General features: G+C 35.7%; 1 protein-coding gene and 1 pseudogene across 1 annotated transcript in view; one reads left to right on the plus strand and one right to left on the minus strand.

Annotated features, from left to right (window-relative positions):
• SRI (sorcin) overlaps window positions 1-16,693 on the plus strand; it is a 264,616-nt gene that overhangs the window by 228,092 nt on the left and 19,831 nt on the right. The window lies entirely within an intron of this gene.
• Window positions 8,829-12,793, minus strand: LOC105879326 (tudor domain-containing protein 3-like; annotated as a pseudogene).

Genomic DNA, 16,693 nt, shown 5'->3' on the forward strand with positions numbered 1-16,693 from the left:
TGATCTACAACCAACAAATTGTACAGCTCACATTAGTGTAAATAATTTGAATTAGCTAACATTTTCTGAATATCATATATAGACCATAAATGAAAGCAAAAATATATTAATATAAGACTTTCTCTCTTTGAGAATTTTATAAACTAGTGATTATTTTCTCCCTTACTCTAAGGTAAAGACCAGGTCGAAATTACAGACTGAGGTGAAGGGAAGTTAAGCAATTATGAAGCAAGTCAGCCTTGTTGGTCAGGAAAGACCCTTCATGATATCCCTGGAGGAAGGAAATGAGAGCAGCAGAAGGTTCAGTGGTCTAAAGAGTTAAGAAAAATGAGGGGGGAACACAATGCATAGTGGATAACTGGGTTAATTCAAATATAGACTGGGTATTATAATCATTCATAGTTATTAATATTAGCAAATTAATGTTAATTTGTTACATTTTATGATGGTATTGTGGTTATGTAGGAAAATGCTCTTATGTTTAGAGATGTATATTTGGTATTTTCAGGGGCAAAATATCATGAAGTTATTTATTTAAATCATTTCAGAAAAACAAAAGAAGTAAAGCAAAAGAGTATCAGATACTTTTGCCTATGCCAAATTTTTTTTGGTGTGGAACTTTAATCCATGAAATTGGAGGAATCTTTTACCTCTGTCTACAGGTAGTTGGGTGCTATGCATACCCAACTTCTGAGAACCACAATGGCGGTTGGAATTATAATTCAGCTAGGAATTAAAGATGTTCTTAGGCTCACGTTCCATACTAAATAGGAAATGTTATAATCCCATATTTCTCTTATTTGCAATATTAGCCTTTATGGTGAAATAGATCATACAATTAAAACTGTATTTATATCTTGCATACAGCCCCCCCCACAAAAGCACCTGGAATGAGATTGAAAGTATATAGTATATTACTTTAGACAAAAAATGACTTTTGAGTCTTCCTATTCATAAACATGGGATGGGTCTGCTTCTTATTTATGTTTTGCTTTAATTTCTTTTTATAAGTTTTTATAATTTTCTACAAAAAAGATCTTACACTTAATTTGTTAAATTTATTCCTAGGCATGTTATTCTGTTACACAAAATGATTTTTATTTTTTAATTTTATGTTTGATGCCAATATATAAATATTAGTCTATACATGTATGTAGTTCTGTACATGCATCCAAGGTATTATGTGGATCTTATATCTGGGAACCATGCTAAACCCTATTATAATCTTTAGATTCTTTAGGGTTTCTACATAAATAATCATATAATCTATGAATCCATCCAAGTCTTACTGCACTGGCTAACACCTTTAATGTAATGTTAAATAAAAGTGGTAGTGGCAGGAATCTTTTTATGGTTCTTAATTTTAGACAGAAATATTTCCTAAAGTACCTGAAATAAATACATCTTATAATTTATTATTAATATTTTCCTTCTTTTAGATACCTTTATAAGTTAAGGAAGTTACTATCTAATCTATTAATAGTTTTAGAGCTTGTATTACAAATTAATTAAATTATATTGACTATATTATTTTTATCCTTTACTACCATAGTGACTTAAACTAATAACCAATTAGATGTTAAACCAATATTACATTCCTTCAACTTGGTCAAATTGTATTATTTCTGCTATATTTGCTGAATTCGATTTGCTAAGGATTTTTGCATTGATGTCATGCATGAGGTTAGTCTAATATTCTTTTTTATATTATCATTATCCAATTTGACTTTCAAAGTTATGCCAACCTCACCAGATGAGATGGAGAATGTTTCCTTTTTATTAATAGATTCTGTAAATGGTTGTAAGATTGGAATTTTCTGTTCCTGATATGTTTGTAGAATTTGTCAATAAAAGCCACTGGGTGTTTATGTGTGGGATAATTTTTGACTACAGATTCAACTTTATAATGCCTTTTGCATTCTACAAGTTTTCCGATATAATACTTTTATTTTCCAGCGTTAACTGTTTTCTAATTTCTTATAATCCCTTCTTTCACCAAAAAGTTAGTTTAGAATGTCTTTAACTTACTAAAAATACATTAGTTATCTTTTCTATTATTAACTTCTAATTCAATTACACTGTGGTCAGAAAATTGTGGTCTCCATGATATCAGCTTTTTGAAATTTGTGGAAACTTGCTTTATAAACTGACAGTCTGTACATTTTTGTTAAAATTTCCACGTATGCTTGAAAAGAATGTGCATTCTCATATAATTAGCAGCAATGTTTTGCATATGTTCATTAAATTAAGCTTGTCAATTTTGTTCTTTTAAATCTTCTGTTTCTTTAATCATATTTGTACCCATTTGATCTAACAAATACTGAGAGAAGTATATTAAAATCTTTAACTGGGGTTATATAGATTTGTCTATTTTCCCTGGTAATTCCATTGGTTTTTACTTCGTATAATTTGAAACTATCCTGATGGGGCATACACATCTGTAATTATATATTCTTGGTACATTAAGCCCTTAATCAAAAATCTTCCCAACTGCAGTAATGTTTCTTTCTGAAAGTTCAATTTGTCTGATGCTGCTATAGCTACATCAGCCTTCTCTTTGTTAGTAGTTGCTTTTCACTTCCTACCCACATCTTTTTTTTTAACTTTTAGCCTTTCTGGAACTCAATGTTTAAGATGCATATACTATCAAAGCATATGTAGATACTTTTTAGATCTAATCAATCTTTTCTTTTTTTTTTTATTTCTTTTTATTTTTTATTTTGGCATATTATGGGGGTACAGATTTTAAGGTTTCAATAAATCAATCTTTTCTTTACATGTGCTTTTTTTCAATTGACAAATAAAAATTATATATATATTTCTCTCATACAACATGATGTTTTAATAGATGTATATATACATTGTAGAATGGGTAAATCAAGCTAATTAACATATGCATTACCTCACATATTTATCATATTTTTGTGGTAAAAATACTTAAAATCTACTATCTTAGCAATTATCAGGTATACAATACATTGTTATTAACTATCACCACCATGTTGTACAGTAAAACACTTGAACTTGTTCCTCCTAACTGAAATTTCGTATACTTTGACAAGCATCTACCCAATTCCAGCCCCACCCCTGGCCCCTAGTATCCACCATTCTACTCTCTACCTGTGGGCTCAACTTTTTTAGATTCCATGCATAAGTGGGATCATATGATATTTGTCTTTCTCTCTGTGGCTTATTTCACTTAATATAGTGTGCTCCAGGCTCATCCATGTTGTCAAAAATCGTACTAGTTCCTTCTTTTTTAAAGCTGAATAGTATTCCCTTGTGTATACATACCACATTTTCTTTATCCATTTAGCCATCAATGGACACAAGTTGATTCCATATATTGGCTATTGTGTATAATACTGCAATCTCCTCAACATACTGATTTCATTTCCTTTGTTGAGGGGTGTATATCCAGTGGTGGGATTGCTGAATCATATACTAGTTCTAGTTTTAATTTTTTGAGGAACCTCCATACTGTTTTCCATAATGGCTGTACTAATTTACATTCCCATCAACAGTGTTCAAGGGTTCTCTTTTCTCCATGTCCTCTCCAATACTTGTTTTTTGTCTCTTTGATAATAGCCATTCTAACAGGTGTGAGGTAATATCTCATTATGATTTTGATTCGCAATTCCCTAGTGATTAGTGATGTTGTCCAGCTTTTCATATATCTATTGGCCATCTATATGTCTTCTTTTGAAAAATATCTATTCAGATACTTTACCCACTTTTTAATCACATTATATGTTTTCTTGCTATTGAGTTTTAGAGGTTCCTTATATATTTTGGAAATTAATCCCTTATCAGATATATGCTTTGAAAATATTTTCTTTCATTACATATGTTGCCTTTTCACTCTGTTATTTCCTTTGTTGTGCAGAAGCTTTTTAGTTTGATGTATTCCCATTTGCCTATTTTTTATTTTGTTGCCTGTGCTTTTGGGGTGATATCCAAATATCAGTACCCAACCAATGCATGAAGCTTTTCCCTATGTTCTCTTCTAGCACTTTTACAGTTTCAGGCGTAACATTTAAGTCTTTAATCTATTCTGAGTTGCTTTTGTATATGGTGTCAGGTAAGGTTTAATTTCATGTGGAAATCTAGTGCATGTGGATATCCAATTTTCCCACCATCATTTGTTGATGAGATTGTCCTTTCACCTGTTATGTGTTCTGGGAATCTTTGTTAAAAATCAATTAACCATAAATGTGTGGATTTAATTCTGGTCTCTTTATCCTGATCCATTGGTTTATGTGTCTTTTTATGACAGTATTAAGCTGTTTTGATAAATCTATATATTTTAACTGAAAAGTTCCATCCAATTAAATTGATTATGATTATTGATATATTTGGATTTATTCCTAATATCTTATTTTGTTCATTTTGTTTACATTGCTTTATAATAATCGTTTTTTCCCCTTTCTTGCCTTCTCTTAGATTGATGGACTTTTCTCCCTCATTCCATTTTTTACCTTTTCCTGCTTTGAAAGTTATACAGTCTATTTGTGTCTTTATCTTAGGTACCCTGGAGATTATAATATGCATATTTAAGTTTAAAGATAATTATTTGTTTTAAAAGGACTCCAGCCACCATCCCATTCTACTTACATGGTATTGTTGCCTGACATATTCGTGCTGCTTAATTACTTACTATTAATACCTCTCAGCTCTAAGCCTTCACTTTTCTACTCTGCTCTGTGTTGAAACTCTACAGACTGTCTTTCCCAGACTCTCTTGACCAATGAGTTCCTATGTGTTCTGTTACTAAGGGCACAAAGCAAGGTCACAGATAAAAGAAGAGGAGAAAAGCATCCCTTCCAATTTGGTCCAGTTCTGGTCAGCATTGCCCATCAGTAGTTTCATTAGTCCAGCCCTGAGCTTTTTACAGAACTCCGAACACCAGCCTTGTCAGTTTTCCTCAGAGCAACTAGCAGCTTCCAGCAGCACCTGCTCTGAGAAGTCCAAGTTGTAGCTCACCACAAATAAGAAAATTAAGAGTGAAAAAGCAAAGGTTCCAAACCAAATATTATGTTACAGTGACACCTCGTGGATATTGACAGTATAACACTAACCTAAGCTTAAGTGAAATGTACCATTAGATATAAAATCACCAGAGATAAGACGCTAAGTATTTTGGAACTGAAAGAAAGAAAGCAAAACGAGTGTGGTGGGGGAAAGGAGAGAGACAGAAAAGAAGAAGGAGAGGAGATAACAAATACATATAGGACAAGAGAGACCACAAACTAGTGAAATCTTTTTCATGTTCCCGTGTGAAATAGCAGATCACTCTTTAAAGACTGATTTTCTCCAGTTCAATTTACTGCCATTCTAATTTTCCTAAATTTAAGGGCCTCATTTATCTCTTCATATATAAATCAGTGGACCTCATTCCTTTCTCAGAATTACATTTTTTCCCATTTATTATATATTTTTTTCTAGTTGTGACTAGGAAGAATTGTGAATAATTATGCATTCTACCATAGATTGTATTGTGTTAAATGTACTTTTAAACTTACTGTGCCCATTTTTTGCCCCTTTTGCTCTCTTCTTTTTGATAAATCATGCCAAGGATTTTTCTATATTATTAGACTTCTTAAAGAAATAGCTTTGAATTTTATTAATAAACTCAAATTGATTTTTTGTTTATTTTATCTTTCTCCAATATTTATTTCTGAAATTCCTTCACTCTACTTTATTCAGCTTTATTATGTTGTTCTTTTTACCAGTTTCTTTGCTCATTTATTCTCAATCTTTCTTTAAAGCAGACATTTAAGAATATAAATTTCTCACTGAACACTACTTTGTGTGCATAAAAATGTACTGCTTTCATTATCTTAGTTTCAAATTTTTAGAGTTTAATTTTTATATGCTATGCTTAACTATAGAGTCACTTAAATCTATATTTTAAAATTTACAGCTATGTATAGAACATTTAACAAATTTTTATATTGTTGATTCTTTTTCAAGTCCATGTGGTCAATGAACAAGGTATGTATGTATGTATGTATTTCTGGATGGGGGACAATTTGTGGACAACTTCCTTTGTGGTCTATTGCGTGGTAAATTTTGAGAAATACCCTATGTTGAAAAGAATGTGCATTTCTTTTCATTGGTTATATGGTTGTACATATGTCCTGTTTGCTAATTGTGTCATTCTAGTCTTTATTCTTATTTTCTGCCTAATCAATCTTGCGGTGTCTGAGAGAGACATGTAAAAGTCTCTCAGTAAGATTGTAGAGTAATCCATTTCTTCTCATAGTTCTTCTACCAAGTTTTATTTTATAAAGTTTGAGACTGTGTTGTTCCAGTATAAAGGTTAATGACTCTTATAAATTTTTGGTAACCTTTTTTTTTTCAATGTCAAATGTCTTTAATTTCAGGAAATAGTGAGTACAGAAGTTGGCATTTACTTAGAGGAACAAACCCTGACATCTGTGAGCACCTATATTGAAAGCTATGAAGGGTGCAGGGGAATAGAAAGAAGATGACAAATAGTGGCCTGGAAAATCAAGTGGAAGAAACCTTTCAAAGGAAAAAAGATTCAATAAATGAGAAAGAAAAAAAAAAAAAAACAGAGAATTAAAAGATAAGTCCAAGAGATCTAATATGCAAACAGATGTTCCAGAAATAAAGGAAGAAACACAAGGAACAAATTACAATTAAATAAATATTTAAAAAGTTTTTTTCAGAGCTGAAAAAAGACCTAAAGTCTAGGAAGGGCTGGTATAGATATAATACATACACACGTGCATGCATACACACACCAAAGTACATTCTAGAAATTCCTAAACTCCAAGATAAAGGGAAAACCTTTTAAGAATTCAGACAGAGGCTGGGAGCGGCGACTCATGCCTATAATCTTAGCATTCTGGAAGGCTGAGGCGGGGAGGATCATGTGAGCTCAGGAGTTCAAGCAAGAGCAAGGCCCCATCTCTACTAAAAATAGAAAGAAACTAGCTGGACAACTAAAAATACATAGAAAAAATTAGCCAGGCATGGTGGCACATGCCTATAGTCCCAGCTACCTGGGAGGCTGAGGCAGAGTACTCAAGATAAGGGTTAATGAAGAAGAAAGGAAAAGACTAATGAGCAAGGAACTTTGTAAGATAAATACATTTAAATTTAAATTAATAATGATAAATTGTCTGAGCATATGCAGAATATGTAAAAATAAGGAACATCGAAATAGAAGAGATTTAAAGCCAGGAATATTCTAATAATAGTCCTGAACTAAAAGCACTAAAGGTGTTCAACAATTCCTAGGAACAGGTGGTTGAGGATAGGAACAAAGTAAAAGCATTTGGAAGGCAATCAGAGGAGGCTAGGAGAAGAGCAGGGATGGAAAAATATTCTAAAGATCTTGTCTTATTGGGAAGGGACAGTGAGGAAATTGACCATTCTTGGTGGGAGAAATATTGGGCATCATGTTTTCAAATGATAAAAGAGAAATAGATATCTAATTATAAGTGCTGAAAACTGAAAAGTATCATGGGCTTACAAATTAATTAGGAGGACAACCAAGTTAAACAACCAAGTAAAAATAAATAATAAACGATTATGGAAGGAATGTCAAGATATCGATCAGCAACATCTAAGTGCACATATAGGAATAACATTTATCAGGCGTGGGGCATGTGGGAGGGGGTAAGAGGGGATGGGCATATACACATTTAATGAGTGCAATGCACACAATCTGGGGGATGGACCTGAAGCTCTGACTCTGGGGGGGAGGAGGGGGAAAAGGCAACACACATAAATAACCTAAACATTTGTACCCCCATAATATGCTGAAATAAAAAAATTTTTTAAAGATATCAATCAGTACATAAGACTCCTACAAATACTCTCATGAAAAGACACTGCCAGACTCAACTGCAACAAAACCCAGCTACAGGCTGTTTAAAAGGTAGATAGGAAAAAAGGTAGATAGGAAAAAAAAGTAAAGAAAGGCTAAAAATTAAAGAATGGGCCCAAAGATGCCAGATAAATACAAATGTAAACAAAACAAAACAAGGGCAGGAAGGAAAATATTACAATAAGGAAAAATTCAAATTTTCAGGGAAGATGTTTCTGTGCAGCAAGTAACAAAACACTCTGCTGGATTGAGTAATAAGGAGATCTGTTTTTCTCAGAAGTATCGCAACTTCAGCATGGGAAGTCAGCGGTCTGGTTTGTTTCCTATGAGACTGTTGTGTGTTAATCCTCGGATTGGTAAGAAAACAGATGCAACGGTTCCTGACAACCATTTCTTACATCACTTTCCTAAGAGCAGGCAAAGATTTCCTACCCACCCGCTGACTTCCCTTCCAATCTTATTGGCTAGAATTAGGTCACATGCTCATTCTTTTTTTTTTTTTAATGTGGTAAAAGACACAACATAAATTTATCCTCTTGACAATTGTTAAGTGTACAGTTGTACAGTTCAGTAGTGTTAACCATATGCACGTGTTGTACAACAGATCTCTAGAACTTTTCCAGTGTGTATGACTGAAACTCCATATTCACTGAATAACTAACTCCCTTTTTCCTTCTCCCTCAGCACTCAGTAACCACCGTTCTACTTTCTTGTGTGTTTTTGTTTTTCTGTTTTGTTTTTATAATAGCACAATGGTTTTATTTATGGCAGAAGAAAAATTTATTTCTTTCATTTGTAAAAGGTATTTGATTTATTTCAGCATTTTTTCCCATCATCTGCATGGGGCGAACCTTTTTTCTGCTCTAAAATCTGCTTTTTCTTTCTTCATATAATAATATCCATTGTGTCTACTTCTTATTCTGAAGGGAGATTAGAAAGAAAGTCTATCAACAGGTTTCGACCAGGATATTTCAGTCAACAGCTCCTTTCTTCACAAAGACTTGTTTCATACTAGTTCCAAGCCCAGGGAGGTTGGTAAAATGTCTGGGTTGGCTGAGTGGATCGTCTTGGCTGAGCATCACCTCCTTTACACAACTCCAGAGTCAGAGGTTGGTCCTAGGTGCCTTCTTCCTCCCATGCCTCTGTTTGAATGGGCTTGATATTACTTAGTAGCACTTCTTCATAATTTGCATAATCAATGAATTTAACAACTGCTGTCATACCCAAAGAATGGAGGGCTTCAACTTCTGCCTAGTAAAACTTGTTGTCTTCCCAGTAAAGTGCAAAATGTTTTATCTCCAGGTTTCCACGTTTGCATACTCCATATGAACAGATGATTCTAGTACTCATCTGGCTTAATGGGCCCAGATCTTCTTTTGGGCTCTGTATTGTAAACTATTTTATCATCACAGAGTATAGCTGTGACAGGCTCTGCTGGCTTAATAGGTCCTACTCATTTTCCTCTCAGTGGCATTTCTATGTCTCTATTTGGAACACCAATGAAACTATTACTTCAAACAGGATTCAGGCAATCAGTATTTACATTAAAATATTTTTCAATTTTTGTAACACTGAAAGCTTCATTACTTATTGTTTGTGATTTCCTACCATAAAAAAATGATCAGGATTAGCTGTTTGTTTTTCTCTTCTTCCACGTTTTTGATTATTATAATCTATGGATTATTGAGGAAGTGGATTTTCTTTTGCCTCTGCATAGAATGCACCTTTTCCTGATCTGCTTAGCATAGAGTTATCTCTTTTCCTAAAGGCACCATCATTGTGCTGAGAACCTAAAGGATAACAAGTATCTGGAGTTCTGTCATATCTAGAATATGGTCTATCACATTTGACTCTCTCAGCCCATACTTCAGATCCTAAAGAATTATTTAGTCTCTCAGAACTTCTATTTCTAGGTAATCTGCTGCCTGCTAAAATTGACTTTGAATGTTGGAAATCTCTTTGAAAATGAGGAAATTTTTCATTTCTTGGCTGCCTGGTATCATTTTGAGGAAGATGTCTTGGTTGATTATTTTCTTTGACTCCTTTTTTTTTTTTTTTTTTGAGACAGAGTCTCACTTTGTTGTCCAGGCTAGAGTGAGTGCCGTGGCATCAGCCTAGCTCACAGCAACCTCAAACTCCTGGGCTCGAGCGATCCTACTGCCTCAGCCTCCCGAGTAGCTGCGACTACAGGCATGTGCCACCATGTCCGGCTAATTTTTTGTATATATATTTTTAGTTGGTCAATTAATTTCTTTCTATTTTTAGTAGAGACGGGGTCTTACTCAGGCTGGTTTCGAACTCCGGACCTTGAGTGATCCACCTGCCTCGGCCTCCCAGGGTGCTAGGATTACAGGCCTGAGGCACCGCGCCCGGCCCTTTGACTCCATTTTGATCAGTATTTGACAACCTATGTTGTCCCTGATGAAGCTGCTGTGGCCATGACTTAGGTCCTTCCACACTCAAATTTCCCATTTTAGATTCCAAGAAATCAAATAACGTCCTTGGTGCTGATGGCCTTGCATTTCCCAGGTCTTCTTCATCTTCAGATCTTACTCACTCCTGCCTTTTCCTCTACCTCTCAGAGGTGGACCTATAACAGGTTTCTGCTTTTTGCTGTTAAGAAGTACATTCAATGCTGCTTGTAAGTTGTTGCCATTATCCATAAGAGCTTGCCTAGATGCTTCCTTGCTGAAGCCCATTTCCGTTATGTGCTTCTGAGCCTTCTCATCAACCAGTTCATTATAAAGACCTTCATGTTTCCCCTCTGATTTGGTTGACTTTTCTTTCAGTAAAACTTCCCTATTTCAGTTACCTGCAGCACTCATATTGAGATTACCTCTAGCACCACCACCACCTCCACAAAATATATTGGTTTCTTTGCTCTTTGCAATTTCTGCAATAGCAGAAGTTCTTTGCTTTTCAAATTCATCATTATCATTTTTAGGTTTGACGGGCAGTGTAACTTGCAATGTCTTTCTTCTATCATGTTCTCTGCTGTCCACTTGGACATGAGATACACAATTCTGTTCTATTTTCTAGCTCTATGAGTTTGATTACTTTAGATACCTTATGGTAAGTGGAATCATATGGTACTTGTCTTTTTGTGATTGGCTCATTCCACTTAGCAAATAGTCTTCAAGGTTCATTCATGTTGTAGCATATGAAAAGAATTCCTTCCTTTTTAAGGCTGAATAAGATTCCATTGTACATTTATACCACATTTTCATTACCCATGAATTCACTGATAGACATTTGTGCCACTTCTACAGCTTAGATCTTGTGAATAATGCTACAAAGAACATGGGAATGCAGATATCTTTTCAAGATCCTGCTTTCAATTCTTTTGGATATATACCCAGTATATATCCAATATATATATATATACTGTTGGATTATGTGGTAGTTCTATTTTCAGTTTTTTGAGGAACTCCTTACTGTTTTCCGTAGTGGCTACACCATTTTGTCAACATCAACAGTGTTCTCTCCACATCCTCACCAATGTCTCTTATTGTCTGTTTTATTATAGTAGCCATCTTAACATCCTACCAGGTGTGAAGTGATAACTCATTGTGGTTTTAATTTGCATTTCCCTTGATGATTAGTGATGTTGAACATCTTTTCCTTTGTGTGTTAGCCATTTGTATATCTTCACTGGAGAAATATCTATTCAAGTCCTTTGCCCATTTTTAACTGTTTTGTTATTGCTATTGTTGTTGCTATTGAGTTGTAGGAGTTCTTTAGATATTCTGGATATAATGCCTTCCCTGATATATATAGTTTGAAAACATATCTCCCATTCCAAGTAGGTTGCCCTTTCACTCTGTTGATTGTCATGCTTATTCTTAAACTAGCAAGGTAGGATGGGATTACTAGTTCTAGAAAACCATCATCACCTAAGAGGAATGGATGTTGGGAAATCTATCACTTTGGCAATAGGAGGATCCATCTGCCTCAACTTCATAGCTCACATCAATTTTATATTGAGAGAAGAGTTTGGGTTTTAGTCAAATAGATGCTTGTAGACAGCTGTGGTGTGAATGAGAGGATAATGGACAGAGCCCCAGGTGATGTGGGTCCTGTTTAGGACTCTTAGAAACTGCTAGTGGTGTGACCTTGTTCAGTTGCTTCACCTTTTAAAACTTTATCTGTAAAACCAAAGGGTAGTTTAATAAGTTCAGACTAAATCATGATTGTTTTTTACAGTAGGGTGTATGGACCCTTCTAAAGTGTGGCACTGGACTGCTGGGTAGGTAGTTGTGGTCGAGTTTGTATATGTGTGGATGTAGGTTTGTGGGTGACATTCCGTATGCATGGGTGAAAGGGGTATGTGTGTCTGTGTGTCTGTATGTAGGATTGTAGGTGAAGGTAGGTGTGAGTGGGTAAGACAGAGGTGTATGTGTGTAGGATTATAGATAAGGATGTGTGTGGCGGTGCAGGGCTGTGAGGATGAGTGTTTGAGTGGGTGAGAGCAGGTGGGTATGTGGGGATGGGGGTGGGTACTGGATTGTAGTAGGGGCAGCAGTGGTGGTGGTGGGCATAGAGAACTTGCCCTTAGGGCATATGCAAGTGTGTGTGTCTGCTGCTGGGGACAGCGAGCTCTCTGTTTCTCCAGCAGTAGTGGCTGGAGGTGGAGGATGTCACCGGGGCTCCAGGAATATGGAGGTTCAAGGGCTTTTGGGCCCTTGAAATGGTGCCGTACTGCAGCTGCTCAGGACTCAGCGGGTGTGTGGAACCCGGCATGAGATCCCTCTCTGGACCAACGCAGTCATGAAGTCTCCAGGCAGCTCTCTCTGTTTCTCTCAATGTCTGTGAGGGTCAAGGGGGTCTCCCATGGCTAGGATTGAAAGAGTCTCCAGTGAAAATCTGGACCGCTAGGGGTCTTTCACTTACCCTTTCCCCACACTGCAGAGTCTCTCCAGGCTCCCAGCCCATCCTGGCCAACCAGGCTGCACTCCTTCTCTCTCCTTCCTTGCCTTAGAGATGTTTCCTCTCACTCTTCGTTGAATTCCAGTATTCTCTCTTAGATGACCTCTTCCAAGTGTGATTATCTAATTGCTATTTGGTTCTTCTTTGTGGGAGGAGGCGAATGCCAGCTGCATCTAGTCAACTATCTAAGCCCCTTCAAAATATATGGTACTTTTTATTGTCAAATTCATATAGTCAATTGGTTCTCACAGAATACTTTTGTTGCAAAACTTTTGTATCCATAACCAACCTGTGGTTGCAATTTAACCATAATTTGACAAATGGAGTTGCATCCCAAACCACCAACACTTTCCAATACATTTATTGAGAAATTAAATCTGATATGTAATTTACTGTTAAACTATTTCTCATCTTCAAAAAGTACTTTCATTAAACTAAAACATTTCAGCTTCAGGACTACTGATTACAGTTGTTTTCTTCTTAGCTTTTTGCTGAGATTGGAACATGTTTGGTTCTATATTATGATCTATAGAATCTTAGAAGTTATTCAAATCCACTTCATATTTTAAAATTCTTTTTTCATAGCTAGTTATGGTGAAATTACTTCTTCATAAAGGCAAGTAGATGGTTATAATAAATCAAAATAATTTACAACACTGGAAGAGTATTTCCTTGACTGTGCAATTAACAATGTCACAGATGCAGACGTAGCACACTTTTAACTTTAATCTGCATTTTTTATCATTTTCTCCATCTCAACTCCAAGTCTAGAGTACACAAAGAACAAAACAATAAATCAATCTCTTATTTGTAGTGCAAACTGACTTCAGTGGTATGACTATTCCTATGATGGTGGAATAAGCTACTAACTTACGGTGAGTTCAAGGTACTAACGTGGTGTGACTGAGTCTGGAGTCGGGAATTCATGTCTGGCTTTTACATGGCTTTTACACTTTTACATGGCTTTTACACTTTTACATGGTCTCAATGTCACAAAATCCATAAAAGTTGATTTTTTTTATACTTTAATATTTTGATTTTCAGTAAGTTTTTTTAAAAAATCAAGTTATAATATTAACAGTGTTTAACAATGAGCTGGAAAAATTCCTGAAAATTGGCTTTCACTGGCCAGTATGAACCAGCTCCCACACCCCACTCATGCAACACACAGATCTGCAAGTCTTCAGAAGTCCCTGGCAGAGGTAATAATTCCACAGGAATGTCTAATGACCCGTGTGCAGGTTTGATATTGTTGCTGTTGGCTTCTGGCTGCCTGAGCCAAGGTCATTCTTGCTAGTAATGAAATAAGCACATTTCATAGAAGGCCTCTCTCGGGCCTCCTGGAAACCTGCCTACACTATTGAATATGTTTATAATTGGTTACTGACTGCCAAGGATCAAGAGGTCAATGTGATTCATCAGCTATTACAGTTTATACTTCTTGATTCTCCTTTCTGGCCACCCTGCAAGCACACATTCCTCCAAGAATCACCAGCTCCTACCTGTAAGACTTCACTTCAAGATGCAGGCAAGTCAAATATATATACCTAATGTTAGACAGTTTCATACAACTCCAATGTTCTAATTCTACTAATCAGAAATAAGAAAGTTTTAATCTGTGCAATTCTACTGACCCACTGGTTTTCAGGCTGAGAATATCTGTAAAGTTTATTTTTATAAAATATTATCTGAATGCTTTTAGGGGGGCTAAAATTTGAGAGAAATTTAGACATTAATACATCTAGTGAAGGAAATTACTAAAAATGGAAAAATGTGTTCTTAACCTTGATATTTTTAAAGAGTATACAGAAATGAAAATTGGATTTCCTCATTGAGAATCTTAGTATAGACTAATAGAATATTAAGGTCTTATGTGTAGCTTCAGCTTCCTAGAGAATTCAGGTTCCCCAAATTTCTCTCATTTACCAAAAGAAAAGCCTCTCTTTTGATCTGATATAATCAGATATAATTTAAAGTTATGTGCTTCCCTGAATTTTAATAAAATATAAACAGTACAGGTTGTATCATAGAACAGTAATTCCAGCAAATTCAATAAAGCATGTAATATAATTAAAGCTAAAATAGCTATAGTTCTTCTGATAGTATGTTTTAGACTGACAAATATTGAGTCTTCAATGTAGAGTTTTAGATACCTGATAAACTACTGATTTTTAGTATAAAATAAATTCGTTCTGAATAAGACATTAAAATATAACTAATCCTTTGCTTACCAAAATGGTAATGTCACAATTTGTGAAATCTCAGATAAAATATGGAAACAGGAATCAATTAACCCAGGTGCCTTTCTCAGCTTTGCCACTGACTGCTCAGTACTATGAAAACTGGCAAGTAATTTCCTAGGGAAAAAAAATCTATGAAGTAAAAGATATCTTACTTTTAATTGTGAAGTTGCCAATCTACATATGACTGACTTAATGTAAAAACTTCATTCAGTTTTGGCTTTTTAGAGTATCTAAGCCATCTAGGTACCTAGGAGACTAGAATAGTCATTCTTCCCCGTGGCTATAAGTTGGAATTTTTCTTGTTTTTTCTCTTCTCCCCTACTTATTGAACAGATGGAGACTGTATCACCTTCCCTTCCCTTCTCCCCCAAGCTGGCTGCCCACTTCACCTATGATTCTGTGTCAACTTTGTGACATAGGACTAGCAGGATAAAGGGACGGAGATTTGGGTAAGGATGGGCAGAAAACCAGCCCTAAATGATTCTTCCCTACCCCACTCTACCCTGGCTCCAGGATTAGTTCTCTTCAGAACACTGAGGGCTTTAAAAACTCTTTGAGGGCTTGCCTGGGAACTAGCCATAAAGTGACTTTTATGGGAGAATATGCCCAGGTTGTAAACAACCAGCTTCTAGAGCTGAGGCCACCTTGTAATATACTAATCCAACGTTCTTAGGAATATTCATCCTCAGAGAACTCTGGTACGGAACATGGGTGATTCTCTACCTAGGAAGACAGGTCCAGTATTCAACATTTTCCTCTCTAACTGGTCACAAGTAGAAGTTGTGGAGGCTTGAGAATCAGTGTAAGCCTCAGAAAAGACTAATTGCAGCCTGTTCTTGGATTCGTATCTTGATCTCCCTTTAGCCATGTATGTTTACGCCCTGTTTGTCAAAAAAAGTAATTGTGCTTAAGTTAACCCTTATAATTGATATTATGATTTCTGAAACACATTCTACTTGGGAATAGAAAAGAAAAAAACAAACATGTTCTTGGTTTCCTGATCCAGTGGAATTACAGAATCTTGGGGGGAAGGGGCCTGAAATAACAGTGTGAGATTCAGAAAAGATTTGAAGTGAGATGATAATTGAATACTTGGTTTGATGCTATTAGTCTGGTAACCTAGAGCAAGTCACAGAGCCTCAATTTCTTCATCCAGCAAAATGGGAATAATCTAAGTGGTATGATAGGGTAAAATCAAAAGAAGAGGATTAGAAAATACTTTGTAGTCTATAGTATTATCTCATCCAATGCCCCACGCAAAGTAAAAAGTTACCCTTTAGCATAACTGACAGCCTTGATCACCCCCAGTGACAGGGAGCTCATCATTGGAAGGTGATTTTAGACAGCTCTAATGACTAAAGAGTACACACACAGAGACACACACATATCTTTCAAAATCTGCCTTCTGGTTAACCCTGATCATCCATTCTAGCTAAGAGCTTCACTAAAGGAAGGAACAGGTCAGTAGGAACTTCTTCAGTAGAAATAGGAACATGAGAGCATTTGCCACAGGGCTTATGACCGACTGCCCTTGATGTGTTTTGTGAACAACTGATTTATTTTGCTTATCATGCCTACTCTAGGCAAGCAGAGTGAAGTTGCTTCCTCTGAGATCCAGGGAGGAGGCAGCCAATGCAGATAAGCAGTTTCCTACACTGTGCAA

This window comes from Microcebus murinus, chromosome 9, assembly GCF_040939455.1.
Source record: "Microcebus murinus isolate Inina chromosome 9, M.murinus_Inina_mat1.0, whole genome shotgun sequence".
NCBI lineage: Eukaryota > Metazoa > Chordata > Mammalia > Primates > Cheirogaleidae > Microcebus > Microcebus murinus.